Raw genomic sequence first — 17,384 nt, 5'->3', positions numbered from 1 at the left:
TATGATGTCTACTTCATAACAGCAGCCAGTGCCAGTTCTTCTTTGTGATTCCTATGTCAGTAGGGTAGTGAATCATTTCCCTTTTTAATATGAATTTTAAAGGTGCTATCTAAGATGGGCCTGTTTTGGAAATAGAGCTCAGCATTCTGGAAGCTGACTAAACTCTAGAGTATATTAACTGTCCCAGTGACATGCAAACAATCAGATGATACTAGCCAGCACCTGTACACCAAATAAGCTAAAGTCATCTAAAAATGTAGCTTAAGGAGGCTATCATAGAAAGCAAGATGCCTGTTGCCCCTTAGTAGCCAAAGCATTGAAACCAACATACCTATCCCTTGAAAAACCTGGCTTTACAAGTGCAATACAACCCCTGTGTCCAAGGAGGATACATTCTTGGCACAAATGTGAAATTGTGGATAATAGCAAACACTATTGAAATGAATGACTTGGTAAGCCCAAGCATACCATAGAATCACGATGGAGGACCTAGAAAAACTTAGAGAGAACCACTCTCTAGGAATCTCTAGGTCTCTAGCATGGTTCTGTCACCAACCACTGGCAGAAACATAGCATAGAATTATGCTGGAGGACCTAGAAGATGCCTAGAGAGAACATACTTTTTCTGGAGCAGGGTAAATGAAACCACGTGAACCAGTCCCATGTATGAGGCCCTTACTGTATATGCCAGTGTGGTGTAATGGTTTGAGTGTTTGCCTAGGTCACTGGAAGACCAGAATTCAAATCACAGCTCAGCCATGGAAACCCACTGGGTGACCCTGGGCAAGTCAAACTCAGCCTCAGGGGAAAGCAATGGCAAACTCTCTCTGAAGAAACTTGCCAAGAAAACTCTGTGATAGGTTTGCCTTAGGGTTGCCATAAGTTAGAAATGACTTGAAGGCACACAACAACAGCAGCAGCAGCAGCGACTGTATGTAAATGAACATGGTAGAAAATGGTTTCAGAGTTGGCAAGTAAGGTACAGTTCCGGATAAAAGTTTAATCACTACCAGTGTGTCAGCATTGTTTGTTTCATGGGGAGAGGGCTCAGGGGAAGTTGAAGTAAAAGGCACAAATGTGAGTAAAAAGATATTATGTTTGTTTATGGGTCTTATCGTTTGTCCATTTGTCTTCTGAGTCATGCTTGTTAAATCTGGTGGAGAGGTTTTACTGAAGTTAATCTGAAAGAGTCAATTTTGCTGTAGAAGAATGAGCTATATTTCACTCTACCTCATGCATCATTAACAGAATTGCCTGCTAAACTTCTGTTCCAGAATCTCTAATAGAAAGCAAGGAAGGGAAAAACAACAACAACATCCTGGTGATAAATGAAAGAGAGGGAAATTGGCAAGATAGTGACAATACAGCAGTGCTGGCAGATTGGAGAACCAGGTCTGATATGTAATCTGAATGTCACTTTGAAGAGAAAAGTGCTATATAATCATCCTGCAGTTTCCCAACAATCACTTTTAGGTCCGAAGACAATGTTCAGACTGTGGTGATGTGTAATGTAGCCAGTGAGGGGCATTAGCATTGTCAATGTGAGGATGTGTATTTTCAATTTCGATTGGGCCAAAAAATCTATAGAAGGAAGCGGAGCTACAAAAATTATTTTTTTAGAACTGTAACTTGATTCCAAGAAACTGAGGCAGGAAAATAAAAAAATGCCCAAATGATCTGGTGTTGTTGGCTACATCCAATAAGTTGGGGGGGGGGGGCAGCATGGGCAGACAACACTTTCAAGCTCTGATCCAAACCTGCTTTTCCATCATCTGTCTTTAGGCTTTACTCTGGTCAATGGCAGCTGGTGGCATTCATGTCAATGGAGTGATGAATACACTCTTGACTTTTCATCCAGATTTTAAAGATGTTGTCTAAGGTGTTGAATCTTACTACCAATCATGTTCATCACCTTGGTTAGGTCCTTTAAAGTGTAGGAAGCCATATTGATCTGTTGCAGCAAAACCAACAAAGTATCTTGCAGCACTTTGAAAACCAGTCAAGTCTACCTGGTATAAGCTTTCTTACTTCAGGAATAACAATGAGTGCAGCAGGCATGTTTAGGGTTGTGTGACAGGCTGTGTGTGACACATAGCTCTGTCCTTCAAGGAAGGTGGATGGCTTGAAGATTCTTCTTGCTGCCTGAAGCAACTGCTTCACTTTACCTAATGGAAGTTTGGTTTCATGAAACAGTTGGCCCAGATGTACATATTAGGCTTAAATTATTCTTTTCCTACAGTGGTAGAATTCAGCGACATAGCCATGTTAGTGTGGAAAATCAGTATATAAAGGGATCTTGTAGCACCTTTGAGACTAAGTGAAAGAAAGAAATTGGTAGCATGAGTTTTGAGCCTAGACTTGAGCCTACCTCTTCAGATGCATGTCATCTTTTCCTACATACATTGAAGGCCAATTATTGACAATTGGAAGAGAAAGGGGGTAGAGACACATCTGTAACATGACTGAACATTCCCCCATATATTTTGTATTTGTAAGTGAGCTGAAGTAAGAACTTCTTGATGCACCATTACTTGAAATATTTCTGACTTTTTCAGAAAATATCATGGCTTAAGATTTAAAAATTAGCACCACTAGGGCACAACCTGGTGGTGGCAGACTTCTTAGAGCTTTATCAGACCCTGGTATAAATTACAGCTTTCTTTGTCAGATTACCTTACATCTTATCTGATAAGCGCTCAAGATCTTGCAGCATGTTTGTATCTCTTTGATTGGTCTAATGGCAGATGTTGACTGATGTGGATTTTGGAAGTAAAATAAATTATGATGCTTTACCAGATCCTGATAAAAATTATACATCTTTTTGTTACAGATCAAGCTTCTTCCTACACAAAAGGGCAGATTGGAGGGGTGGCTTTTAGAGAGTGTTGTGACCTCTCCTCTCTCTTGAAATTTGGAGTGAGAGAGGTACTGTTGCCTTTTCAGCAACATGACATTGGAATGAAAGCTTTATTTCTTTAAACATTTGGAGCAATGCAGGTGGAGCAAGAGGGCAGGTATGAGCTCTTCTCCTTGCATGCTATAGGTAAAATTTGGAATGTGTGTGCTTGTAAGTACTTACTTGTATATACAATTATATCCCAACTTTCCATCAAAGTGCTCAAGGTGGCATATGTAGCTTTCCTCTTCCACTCTTGATCTATACAGTAGCCCTGTGATTTAGGCCTAGAGAATAAATTTCCATTAATGTCAAGCCATAGAAAAACCTCATTTCCCCATGTTTTTTTTTTGGGGGGGGGTGAGGGAGAGAAGGGGAATTGTTAAGAAAAAATGAAAAGTAATTGGAATATTAACACACTTAAGTCCTTTGTTCCTTTAGGAACATGGAATGTATTATGTATAATTTGATTTGGTTTAAAATTATGTTTGGTATAGTAAAAATTCAGGTTTTTTCAGGCAATTATTACAAACTGAATTTACGTTTATTTATTCATTCAAATGAAGCTGCACTGCTCTGAACTATTAGAAATATTCTTGAGTTTGCCAGTTTATTAGAAATAGGCAAAAACAATAAAATACAGAAGAAACTATTAGCATCAGGAAAAGGAAGCGGGTGAAGGGAGGCAGAAAGAAAAGAAAGAAAACTATTTTGTCTCTACTAGTTCTCCATAGTTTCAGTTGGCTGTAATGCACCTATTCCCATAAAAAGAACTCAGAAAAGGAATCCAAGACCAAGGATTTCAATGAACTGATGTTATATATAGTCTTCTGTAAGTTTTTAATCAATATTTTCAGAGAGTAAGCATGTGAGAATGCCTTGATTGAAATATTTTATTTGTCATTCTAAAACAAAATATACCATAATCCATTCCCCCCTAATTTCTTTCTGGATTTTTCTCCCCAAGCCTTCACATCTTTCTTTTAGGTCTGCCCAAAGGCCAAACACTGTATTCAGTGAGTTGGTGCTAGAACCTGGTTCTCCTAAGCCTCTGTCCAGCTTTCCAATATTAATCATGCTGGTCATGTTCCCTTTTAAAAGAAACATGTCTGTGTGACAGAATAGATTCTCTCCTTTGTTTTTCACCTCTTCCAAAATCCTTGGAGCTGGTGGCACACGGGATGTGGAACTGAAATGGGGTGCCCTCTTTTCGGTATAAATTTAGATATAAGCACACACTCCTTGCCAAACTCCTTGTATAAGAGTTTGCTGGCTTCTCTCGCCCAGTCTGTCCCACTTCCACAAAGAGGAGTAGGTAGTTCCTCCCCACTTGTACTTATATTTACTGCTCAAGGGACATTTTTTAACAAAATCAAAAGCCTGCCTAGGTATAATTCATAGAAATTTTGTGTTGGAAGAGACCACAAGGGCCATCCAGTCCAACCTCCCTGCCGTGCAAGAATACATGATTGATTCCTGGCAGCTGTTTGCTCTATAGCAGTTGCTGCTATAAGAATCACGAAGCTGTTCTGGTGTCATTGGACTACAACTCCCAACAGCCCTGACTAGCCAATAGTGAAGAATACTGGAAATTACAATCCAGTAACATTTGGATGGCTGCTTAATTCCCACCCTTGGCTTAGAGAGATAATTACAGGACCAGGTTCAAAGAACAATTGTTTTTTGTGTTTATTTCCCCACATCCTCCCTTCACTCTACCCCAATCTCTCTTTTCTCAGTGACCTGATATTTTGCATTAGGGATGGGAACAGTGTTCACAAATATTTGAAAATATTGTTGAATTTTTTTTCATACATTGGGAAATCCTGAGAAGAAGAATCCTGGACTGATGAGAATCTTTGTCATTCAGGATTGACTCTCCACAAAATTTACAAGTGCTTTTTTTTGGCACAGAAAGCAAGATTTTCTACATATGGAACAGCATTTTCTGTGCAGAAAACAGTATTTCTACACAGACACACATGATATTATTTTCTTCACAGAAATAACTGGTTCCTGTGCAGAAAATGCTGTATTATGTGTGACATTTGTATGTAGTTGATTTGCACAGAAAATAGCATTCTCCATGCTGGAAACCGGTTTTGTGGGCAGAAAATATTAACTACATGTAGATGTTGCACAGAATAAGTCCTGAACTGCAAATAGGCTTTAAAAGCCCTGTGTTTCTCAAAGACCTTCTTGTATTGAGAAGAATATTGCTAATATTACTTCTTGGTTCCTTTGAGAAGAAAATTAGTGAAGAATTACATTCCTCCTTCACACTATAGTGAACAAAGCTGAATGGGTTATTAGAGATTGGAAATCACAAGAAAGAAGGGAACTAGGAGGGAAAACTCACAGGTGTTTGAGTAGATGCAGCTGCCCAATGGCTACCTCTCACTGGCTGTTGGACCAAATCATTAAATGTGATGACTAAATATTGTGGCTGGATGGGCAGAGTTGGGGGCATGGACAGTTGTTGCCTGTGGTGGCTAAGCAGGCTGCAGCAACAGCCATACAATTTTTTTTTAAAAAAATGATGCTGTGGCAGCAGAAGAGGAAGCAACAGTAGCAGCAACAGCACCAAACATTTATGAGCCACTGGAGCAAGGAATTTTGAAGTGGTTCCACTCCCTCTATGGATGTGTTGCACCTGTTAGCTCTTAGGATAAGGAACTTCAGTGCTTCTCTCTGATACTTTACATATTGCTATAGGGCAGAATGCTTTGAAACTCTCTTGCAGCCCAGCCAATATATCAAACCTCTTTTTAATCTAAAAATTCCATCATGCCATTTAACTAGGCACCATATTCTTTCATCATGCTTGCTGGCAGCTGCCATTGGCTTTTCTTTTGAGGGGAGTGCTGTCTTGGAGCTTAGCATACATCTCCATTTAGCCTTTATGTGATGCCTTCCTTTTGTTTCTGTTTAAATGTTATTGTATGTCTTCTCTCTCTCTCTCTCTCTCTCTCTCTCTCTTCTTTTCCTCTTTCTTTTCTTGTCTGTCCATGCTGTTGTGCTGACCCTGTTCTGGCTGCTCATTTCGTGCTGACAATAGCATCCATAAAGTGCCCTCTGCTGACCTGAGGAGAGTCTCAGCTCCCCCTGATACCTTCACTGTGTAAGTACTTGCCTTTTCTTTCCCTACTTTTAAAAACTCCCTGTTTCTTTCACTGTCATCTCGATCTCTTCCTACTCTGCATGATGTATTTAGTACTAACCCTTCCACTGTCATGAAGTACTTGGATGCAAACTTAATGTGTCTGGTAATGCAGTAACATGCACCTAGAATGGGCTTTTAATTGGGAAAGGTGATGTGATGTTAGGGTTGCCCTTTCCCACCCTGCAGAACCTGGGTAGACACAGTTGATCTGGTTGGTTAAGGACCAAGGTAAAATATCACCTGTCAGGTCTGGGAGAGACCAAAAGTGAAACTTAGAGACTGGCAGAATTCAGACGAATCACATTGGCTTTTCAGAAGGTAATGGCTGTGGACCAGTTTGGCGGGGGGGGGGAGGATCTTCCCCAACCATTTTGGATGAGGCACTGGTTTCCTGTTGATCAGAAGGTGTCAGGACACAGTTTTACTGTTTAGGCAGCAAAATGCTAGGAGGTATGGTTTTGTTTTGTTTTGTTTTTTTTATGTGTAATGACTCTACAAGACAGATCTCAATAAAAGAGTTCATGAAGAACCAGGCCCAGTATTCAGCACTTGGTGTGTACACCAAGAACAAGTTTCCTAAAATGGAAATGGAACTAAATCTCATTTGATCTCAACCTCTGGAAAGAGACGTTTATATTCAGGAAGGAGTGTAGACTTCGTTTTAATTACATGGTGAGGTTTCATGGCTATTCAAGGTCTATGCTGAAGCTTGGGAATGGGCTGCAACCACATGGCAAGAACACACATTTTGTATAGAGAGTGTTCCAGGTTCATGGCTTGGCATCTCTGAGGTGATAGGAAGACTCCTGTCTGAAATGCTGAGAGACCCAGCACAGTATCAACAATACTGAATCTATGAATTAAACCAATATAAGACTGTTTTCATGATCTCAGAGAAGCATTTTAGGTTTTTCCCTAAACTCTGTAAAGGTTAGTTTAGGTATAATGAATCATTAACACATCAGAAGGTTTGGGCTTCAACACTTACAGTCCCTTACCATTGTTCTTTGCTGAAAACTGAAGCCCCAAAACACATGAAAGGCCAAACTTTCTCCACCTCTGTTTAGAGCTATGAATGGCAGTACAGCCTCCTTTATGTTTTCCAATTAGATGTGCCCATCAAACAGAGGGACACTGTTTTCTTTCTTAAATGTACAGCAGAGCAGAACCCTGAGTTACTCTCTTCACAACACCCCTGATGAATTGATATCCTTGTGGCAATGTACTTTTCTAAATTAAAATTACAGGAACAGTAAAGCAGAAAATTAAACCTATTGAATAAGAATCCTGATGTCGTTGTCTCTGCCTCAAGTGCTTGTAGATTAGTCATTGCATATACTGATGTAACCATTGCATGAAATTTTCAAACATATATTGATTCTGCCTGATCACTTTTTTCTTTCTCTAAAAACAACTGCAACCAGGAGGAGGAAAGTTATTTTGATTATGGGTGCCTCTGCATTGTAGAAATAATGCACTTTGAAACCACTTTAAGTGCCCAGCTTGTCCTATAGAATCCTAGGTTTGTAGTTTTACAATGTTTTAGCCTTTTGTGCCAGAGTGTTGGTGCCTCCCAAGATTCTTTAGGATGGAGCCAAGGTAGTTAAAGTGGTGTCAATTCCATTATTTCTATAGTGGTCAGATACACCCTATGTGAATAGGGAGAATGTGAGCCATTTCTGCAAAAGTTAACAAGTTTGATATCACTAATACATCCAAAAAGGACAGCTCAATGCCAAATTAAAGCTCAAACATAGCCTTTTCTATCTATTTTTTTTACTGGCCACCATCTGCTTTTATTCTTTTCTTCTGTTATCCCACTTGGTCTCCTGATCCAGATGCATATTTCTCTTATCATTATTTTTAAAATCTCTTTTATAATGCCCAGAGCCTTGATCTTTGTATTCTTGTGAAGAGCCATGCCCACTTTACAAATACACTCTAATGATCTCATGTACTTTAGACAGGGTGAGAAATATATGGCTGTCCAGATGTTGCTGAACAACATTGATTTAAACCACTGGCTGCTGCTAACTGTAGTTACAATCTAACAATATCTGGAGGACCACATGTTCCATAGCATTATATGTTGTCCATTATAATATGGGAATACTGCCACTTGGATGTGGACTGCGGCACTTGAAGATGGGATTAGATGCAAGAAGAAGAAAGCCACAGTTTTATAATGTTAGACACCAAACTTATAGTTTTATACCCATGTTTAGATTGCAAATGTGTTTTATGTCACTGACATGAATATATGGTAACACAGCATTACTGTGTTTGGTCACTTTGTGACTGGAGCTCTGTCGTTCTTCCCCCAGAAGGATTTTTGCTCCCAGTTGAAATTTGCTTGCAAAAATGTCAAAATGGAACTGATTTCTGAGCCACTTGACCTCCCTCCTTGGTTTCTTAAAGATCTGGATTCTTGAACATTTCAACATCCAAATTAATTTTAGATGTTGGGTCAATGCATTAAGACAGAGATTATTTTTGTTTTTGTTTTTGCAAAGGGACCTAATCTAATTTGTTAGCCAAAGATATTCTGTATCTCTAGATCTGAAAAGAACAGATTAATCAGGCAGCTGCACAATGACTGACAATTAGTGTGTCTAATAAATTAAAATACAAACCCAAGGGGCACTATGGAAATTGGATTTGAGATGCTTTTTGCTTAGAGATTCAAATGCTCTTCTTTAGCTTGGCAATGTGTGTTGTTTCGGAAATCCTGTTGGAACAATATGGCAGACTCTGTTCTGAGGAGGAGTAGATAACCTTCAAATGTCAAAAGTCCACTTATGAAATTAGCCTCAAATTTTGGACAGTGAAGGCTATAAATTGTTGGCCAGTGTTCTGTATCATTAATTGTCATGACTGAATCTGAAATTACACTGCCATTTCAAGTTGGCACAAAAACATACATATTGTATAAAATTACTTACCTATGGACTGAATGCTTATGCACTGATTTTTGCAAAGTTTTAGCTGATAAAAGACAAAAACAATCCTATACTTTATTGCTGACCAGACATAAAGAGTTTTTCTGCATTCACAAAAAATTGTATGTTAGTCCAAGCTGTTAATTGTTTCATAATAATTCAGTGATTAGATACTTGTTTTCTTCTATTTACATTCCATGCAGGGAACAATAATGGGTTTTATCTGGTCCTATAGAGTGCTCTGGAAATTGGAGATTTTAATGTGGTTTACCTTTCAAAGGGATGACACAAGAAAGGGAATTTTACCTCTAATTTCTGAAGTAGCCAATATTAATAATTCATATGAATGTCCCAACTCTCCAAAATACAAGTTGGAGGAGATAAGGAGAAGAGAGTATGTAGCTGTGGGTGGCCCCTCTCTGAAAATATATGTACCAAGTTCTGTTTAGCCAATTCAGGTAAGACTCATGAGTGATTAGATAAAACTGATAAAAACATTTTGTTTGTTTTGAAAGGATTTTTCATATGGCTACTGATGGTTTTAAAATTATAGACTATAAAGAATTCCATTACAAAATAAAGTACAAGTTGAGTCTTCTTTATCTGGATTTCTGAAATCTAATATACCCCAAAATCCAAAATTGGCCACATGAGAGTGACATCTTTTCTTTCCGATGGGTCAGTGTACACAAACTTCATTTCATGCACAAAATTATTTTAAAATATTGTGTATAAAATTACCTATACAGTATTTACCTATGTATATAATGTGGATGTGAAACATAAATGAATCTCATCTATATCTCCTAAATATCTCATTATGTAGATGCAAATATTCCAAAATCTGGAAAAAAACAACACCTCAAATCCAAAATACTTCTGGACCCAAGCATTTTGGATAAGGCAGAACTCAACCGGTATAGCACCACTGCTTGGTGGTAATAACAAACTGTTTGTAGTTTTTCTCCATTAAATCACATACCTATGAATTGGTAATTTTTTTTAAAATTTATTTTCCTCTTTTATTACGGTTTCATTGTAATATTTAAATGCTGTACACTATCATGAGAGTTTGTTGTTAGACTAGTTGGTGCAATGGACTATGGGGATAGATTTTTCAGTAGCACTGGTTCTTAAGGAGTTTTTTTTTAAAAAAACTCCTTTAAAAATATAATGTTGTTTTATGCTTTGCATCCCCTTTAAATTCCTCCATTTGTTTCTTAAAGAATGGTGACTTTCAGCTCAGCAATATCTTGGGAGACTGAGATTTATTTATTAAGTTTGGTTTTCTCTCTGCTGCCATTTTTAATGGCAGATTTTTGTGTGAACATGTATTATCTTTTTAGGGACCAATTTTTTGTCTTATATAGATTGCAGAAATTGTTGGCAATCTGCTAACATTCTTCAACAAGCATGGAAGAACTCTTTGACAAAACAAGTTCAAAAGGAGTACTTATGTGTGACATATTCAAACTAGAATTTATCAAAAATGATAAAGAGTCCTGTAACACCTTAAATCCCCTCCCCAACTCTTTGCTGTTTTTGATGCAGAAAACTTATCCTTCAGACTTTATCAATAGTTATGATTCTGTTGTTAAGGACTTGATCAAAACTGAAGCTTTATTTCCAACTAGACGTGATAAATAATCATAGCAAAATCTGCAGGTCATTTTGCTGACATTTATTGGTTCTGTGAATGATCATATATGATTAGAATATACATACTGGACATTTGCATAGATATTGACTATGTATCTTGCATTTGCTTTATGGAGTTTTACTACCTAGTTTCTGTCTCTGTCTGTCTCTCCCCCTTATCTCTGTAGAATGCACTCCATGCATCTGATGAAGTAGGCACCAGTTCTTGAAAGTTTACAACACAATAAATCTGCCGTCCACAGGGTGCCAAACACCTCTCTTCTTTTCTGTTTCATAATGGCATCTCATTTATGTCCTGAATGAGTAAAGTGTTGTCAAAGCCTCACTTTTAATGTGTATCACTTCCAAGCTCTGAGTACGAAATCTCAGTAGCAAGGTTAATTATTTTTCTTTTGTGTCTGCTGTTTCCCTTCTCCCTATTGTTCTAAAGGCATGGCATTTAATTAGTTTTGAATGTTTATTTCTTCTTCAGGAGATAGGTAATTCATTAATCTGTCACAGTAAACATGCCCCAAGGGGGGTTCATATTTTCTGAAGTTTAATTTTGGGGAGATTTTAAAAAAAAGTTGACAGATTTTTCACTGAATCATATTAGTGATGTTATAAATTCAACAGTGTGTTGTATGGGTCTAACCCCCTCCCCCCCCAATTTATTTTTAAATCTGTCAGAAATCTGTGAGTGGATTCTTTCCCTGTATTTTCATGAACAGGCACAGAGGATAAGATATGGTTCACAGGACTTGTAAATAATTGGAAGGAAAATAAGGGTGTGTTTTAATTAAAAGTTCTTTTCGAGCTTAACCTGTTATGGTGATAGATTTATTTTTATTTTTATTTTTTGGGATGTCAGATCAGTGCTGTGAGTTCAATTGCTGGCATGGATGCTCTCATTTTCTTTTTGCCTGTCACTGCAGCATAGCCAAAATCAAATGTTATGAGTTTTTCCTGGCAGGTCTCTATAATTAAACAGCTAGTGCTTGCAAAAGCTACTTTTTGAGGGTTACAACCCTTGGAACCACCTCCAGTCAACATGGCAAAGGCTGACACCTGACTCCCCGGGCAGGTGGCGTTGCCGCCGGGGCCAGGCACCACAGAGGTCTGGCGCTCCCCAGCATGCATTGTTGGGGTGCGCTGGCCTCTGATTGGCCGCCCGAGGGGGGAATGGGAGGGACTTCCGCCTCCTGAGCGACACTCTAGGAGGCAGATAGTCCCTCTCTATGGTCACCTCGGTCCTCCAGGGCAGCCGATTGGCTGGCTGCTCCTGGGGGCGGGGCGACTCCTCTCTCGGCCCCCACCTTTGGAAAAGGTCTATAAAAGGCTTCTTGGCACCATTTCTTCTTGGCTTTCCCACCCGCCCTCCCTAGGGTGCGTGGTTTGCTGTCACAACTTTTGGGGCGGCAGCAGAGGTTCTGGATCTTGTAGGCATGGTCTATAAGATTGCATAGCACCGTATCGGGAGTCCCTATGGGACACGGGAGCGATGAGGGCATATGTTGTGGTCATTGTGGGGGCCATAACGTGACACCGCTTCTCAGTGACTAGGGGCTTTAGTTAAATGCAATCTGCGGGTTGCATGGATACGAGAGGGCGGTAATCTAGCCCCTAGCTCATCCCAATGCCTTGCTTTATATGACATGCCATTTATCCTACAACGGCGGGTTGTAAGATGATCCAGAACTCATACTTTTGGCCAACCCTACCTTTTTGCTGATGCTTGCGTTAATAAAGTTGTGGCCGTTCCTCCACATGCGGCTTTGCGTTTTATTGTGGCGGTGCCTTCACAGGCAACTGGGAAATTGTAATCCAAAAATGTAACTTTTCCAAGCTTGAATAAGTGTGATGATCCCTGGGGTCTAAGCAGCCACACAGCCACCTTGTTCTTGGCCCTTAGCCCCAGGGGATCCCTTAATTTTCCCCTAGAGTCTCCTGGGTCTCTATTCCCGCTCCCTGCTGAGCTGAATGAGACCCCTTGAGATCTTCTAGTCAAGCTGCCACCACACAGTGAATCTCCAATGAACTCCCCTTAGCACACACTGGGACTTGCTAAGGACTTCTAGTTTCATTTCCTTGCTAACCAAAGCAACCAGTAACCGAGCTAAGGCACATGTACAGGAGCAGAGACAGCAGATACTTTTAAAGAAAGGTATTTATTCTAAATAGACAGAATAGAGCAAGAAGATATCATTCATGCAAGGAGGCCTCCTTGCCTTGCAGGTACAGAATGCATAGTTACAAGATGTTCATTTCAGGCAAGCTGTAACTATTTTCTCTTTGGAGCCTGGTGTAGGACTGTAATGGGGTCCAAAATGGATGCATATATTGCAGTAGCCTTCGGTTCATTCCCTTAGCCTTGCATTTTTTAAAAATGGCATCATTTAGCTTAAATGACTTTTTTGGTGTAGAATTGTACTGGTATACCAGAACAACACTATGCAGTTCCTTACTTTCATTCTCAGCAAGATAAACAAGTTGACAAGCATGGAACATTTCTTGAAGTGTTGTAGTCACATACTCAAGAGACTATTGGCTTATTAGACTCCTCACATTAAATAGATTCAGGGCAACTCCATCTACCAATAACCACTCGATCATAGCAGCCATTGGCTTCAGAACATACATTCCCTAGAGGGGCACAGATATATTTTTCTTTTCTTCTTTTCTTTTTTTAAAAATTGATTTAAAAAAAACATTCAAGACAAAACAACAGTAAATATTACAGTTGAAACATATAATACAGACATCCACAGAAGTATTTTTCTGAAGAACTACTCAAGAAGCTCTGTGGCAAGCACTTATAAGGTCTCAGAAGGGCTGTTCTCTATCTAACAAGGTCATTTCTTCTGAGGTTGAGGAAGTCATATTCTATGATTATTTGCCTTGACTTGGGCTTACTGGATGTGCTTCTAATCTCCCAACTATTCAGTTGTCTTTATACACTAAGGCAGTTACTGTAGTCTACTTTTCCTTGCAAGTGCAAAGCCTGACCTGAACAGGGCATATTAAGTGCATGAAGGACTTCCACATTTAAAAGGCAAGGTAGGGTTAAGCTGCTTCATCTTCATTTCCTACTGGCATGAAAACCTAGCTAGGAAGCAGTGACTGCTAAGAAAGAGATTGCTATAGGCGAACGTAGTGATATTATTTGCTGAGGCAAAATCAGCTTAGAAGTGCAGTATTTCCCTCCAAAAGGGGCACAGCTGTAGTTGGGAGGGGGTAACATAGCAATGTTTCTGTAGACCCAGATAGGTTTGTCCTGTGGCGTACAAGGCTTTTCGTCTATTTTAGCTTTGTCTGCTAGTGTAAGACAGTAATCTGAGCAATGCCGTTCAAACTTTGGCAATCCTGAAGTTGATCTATTGTAATGAGCTCTGTATGTGGCTGTTCTTTTTAGATGGGTTGTACATTTGTTCTAGGCAAATTTCTCACTGACTGATGGATTTCAACAGATGTTCTTGTTTTCTTGTTTTAATAAACTGTTTATATGTTTTAATAGAATAGTCATCACTCTTTTTCTAGCCATGTCCAGTTTATTTCAAGCCTACATATTATATCATGGAATGACTACTTCCAGATGAATACCCATCTGGTTATGATAGATCAATGAGAGTTAGGATCTCCTCACAAGTGATCACAAGGATCTCTCCCCAACAGAGGTTCCCAAGGACTGCTGCTGTGTTGTTTGCTGCCACCGGAGCGGCCCCTTTGGACTTTTTGGGTGTAAGAACTGTGCAGCTGTGCACCGAGCCAAAGGACGCCGCCAGCTTATACCATCTCAGCGCCGCAGTTTGCACCGAGGGAAGCCCAGGAACACCTGGGGGAAGGTGGGGAGGGGTGTGTCTGTGGTAGAGGGACACTATATAGCCGGCTTGCTGGTGTCCTCCTTGTCTCACCCCCCCCCCCCAACAGAGGCTCCCAAGGACTGCTGCTGTGTTGTTTGCTGCTGCCGGAGCGGCCCCTTTGGACTTTTTGGGTGTAAGAACTGCGCAGCTGCTCACCGAGCCAAAGGACACCGCCGGCTGATACCATCTCAGCGCAGTGCCTTTGAAGGGACAGGGGTGGGTTCCTGCTAGCTTTGTTCTGCAGCAGAGGAATGACCTGTATGGTAGTCAACCTCTTCTGCTGCATTGTTGCACTGTTGTGGGGAGTTTGCATGGACATGGGGTGTGTTCAGCTTGGTGAAGTGACGGGGCTAAGCGGAGCACCTATCGGAGTAGTGTGGGGCAGGGGGAGATACAGCGGTAGGAGAATGGAGTCATATCAGAAAGGAAGGCGAGATCGATGCGTAATATCTATCTCTCCTTCCATCCACTCTCCTAGCCAAAGAGATCTGAGGGTCACCAACTGTACCACAAACCCTGTCGCTGCTCCTGTGCAATGCCAGGTCTGTAAGGAATAAGTCCCACATTATATACGATCTCATTGAGGATAAGAGCTGAAAGAAAGAAAGAGTCTCACCACACTCTAGGCTTGCATTACTGAGACCTGGCTTGGGCCTGAGAGTGAAGCAGTGTGGGCACAGGCCCTACCAGCCGGGTACTCAGTTAAGGACCAGACCAGGTTAGGTGGGCGGGGGGTGGTGGTGTTGCCTTGATCCATAAGAACACCTTTTCCTTGACCAGGAACCATGTCCGACAAACTGACTATATCGAATGTATTTACCTGACCCTGAAGGCCAGAGAAAGTCTGGGGATTCTGTTGGTCTACCGGCCACCCTGTGCGCTAACAGACTCCCTGGCCGAGCTGACACAGCTGGTCTCGGAGCTGGTGCTGGAGTCCCCTAGGCTTCTTGTCCTGGGGGACCTCAACATCCCCTTTGAGGCCAGCCAAGGTCCAACTGGTGCGGTTCGGGAGTTCATGGCTACCATGACTGCCATGGGCCTGTCTCAATTGGTCTCAGGGCCTACACATTCCACCGATAAAACACTTGATGCACTCTTTTATACGGACATGGAGAGTCCGTGGGCAGAGGTAACTAGTGTCTCTGCCCTGTCATGGAAGCACCATTTTCTGGTCGAGACTAGATTCAAGGCATCTACCCATGTCCCTCCCGGGGGTGGTGGACTGATTAGGATGGTCCAACCTCAAAGGCTGATGGAACCAGAAGGTTCCAAGAAGCCCTAGAGGGGTATATGGTTGGAACTGACGGCGATTCTGTTGATGCCCTGACTAACACCTGGGATACAGATCTCTCCAGGGCTATACACAGCATCGCTCCCAAGCGTCCTTTCCGGCCTGCTTCCAAAAAACAACCCTGGTACACGGAAGACCTTGGGGAAAGGAAGCGGGCTGTGCAACAACTAGAGCACAACTGGTGAAGACATCAGGACTTAGCCGACAAGGCACTCCTAGACTCTCTTTTGAAGGCCTATGGAGTGGCAATAAGTGCAGCAAAGCATTCGTTCTATGCTGCACGTATTGTGTCCGCGGAGTCGTGTCTGGCAGAGCTGTTCAGGGTAGTGAGGGAGCTTACCCAACTGCCTCCCCCCCCGAACCCTATTTTGGTGCCATCCAAAGCCTGCTGTGACGAGTTTAACAAGTTCTTCGCAGATAAAATCTCTCGGATAAGGGCTGATCTCGACGCCAGTATTTCTTCAGAAGCTAGAGTAGAGGCGTCCAGAGCTTCCGCGGACTCTGTTAAACTGGATCATTTTGAGTCTGTCAATACCGAGGAAGTGGACAAGATCCTTCGAAGCGTTAGGAAGACGACATGCTCTCTCGATCTCTGTCCTTCATGGCTGGCAGCTCAGGGGGGAACGGCTGTAACCTCGATGGTACGCCGTATAATTAATTCATCCTTCAGGGAAGGGTAAAATCGGCCGTTGTAAAACCATTGCTATAAAAGCCCTCCCTAGACCCCCTGATTTGGAATAATTATCGGCTTGTTTCGCTGCTGCCTGTTTTAGGGAAGGTGATCGAGAGGGCAGTCGCTTTCCAGCTACAATCGATCTTGGATGATATGGATTTTCTAGACCCATTTCAAACTGGCTTCCGGGTGGGCTATGGAGTTGAGACCGCCATGGTCACCTTAGTCGATGATCTCCGTCTGGGCATGGACAGGGGGAGCATGTCCCTGTTAGTGCTTTTGGACATCTCAGTGGCTTTCGATACCATTGACCATGGTATCCTTCTGGAACGCCTGGGGGAGTTAGGTATTGGGGGCACTGCGCTCCAGTGGTTCCGTTCCTACCTCTCGGGTAGATTCCAGATGGTGCAGCTGAGGGACGTTTGCTCCGATAAGAGGGCACTTACATCTGGTGTCCCTCAAGGAGCCATTCTGTCCCCCATGCTATTTAACATTTACATGAAACCGCTGGGAGAGATCATCCGGAGACACGGGGCGCGGTGTTTCAAATATGTTTCTCTGTGTCTCCGACTGATGCAGTGACTAGGGATGGCATCTCTCCTCTCAATGCCTGTCTGGAGTCAGTAATGGGCTGGATGAGGGAAAACAGACTCAGTTTGAATCCAGAGAAAACGGAAGTACTCGTGATAGGTTCTCCTGGTCCGGGAAAGGATATTTGTCCACCTGTCCTGAATGGGGTCACGCTCCCCTTGAAGGACTCAGTTCGCAGTCTGGGGGTGCTTCTGGACTCGTCGCTCCACCTTACATCTCAGGTGGATGCGACGGTCAGGAGCACTTGTTATCAGCTTCGGCTGATACGCCAGCTGCGACCCTACCTTGGCTGGGGGGACCTTGAAACAGTGGTACATGCTCTGGTGACCTCTC

General features: G+C 41.8%; 1 protein-coding gene across 1 annotated transcript in view; it reads left to right on the top strand.

The window, feature by feature from the left end:
- Positions 1-17,384, top strand: part of DGKI (diacylglycerol kinase iota) — a 158,074-nt gene that overhangs the window by 22,355 nt on the left and 118,335 nt on the right. The gene's annotated exons all lie outside the window — the stretch shown is intronic.

The sequence above is a fragment of the Sceloporus undulatus genome, chromosome 5, assembly GCF_019175285.1.
Source record: "Sceloporus undulatus isolate JIND9_A2432 ecotype Alabama chromosome 5, SceUnd_v1.1, whole genome shotgun sequence".
NCBI lineage: Eukaryota > Metazoa > Chordata > Lepidosauria > Squamata > Phrynosomatidae > Sceloporus > Sceloporus undulatus.
The sequence above is the reverse complement of the archived record's forward strand: the minus strand, read 5'-3'. Positions and strand labels throughout refer to the sequence as shown.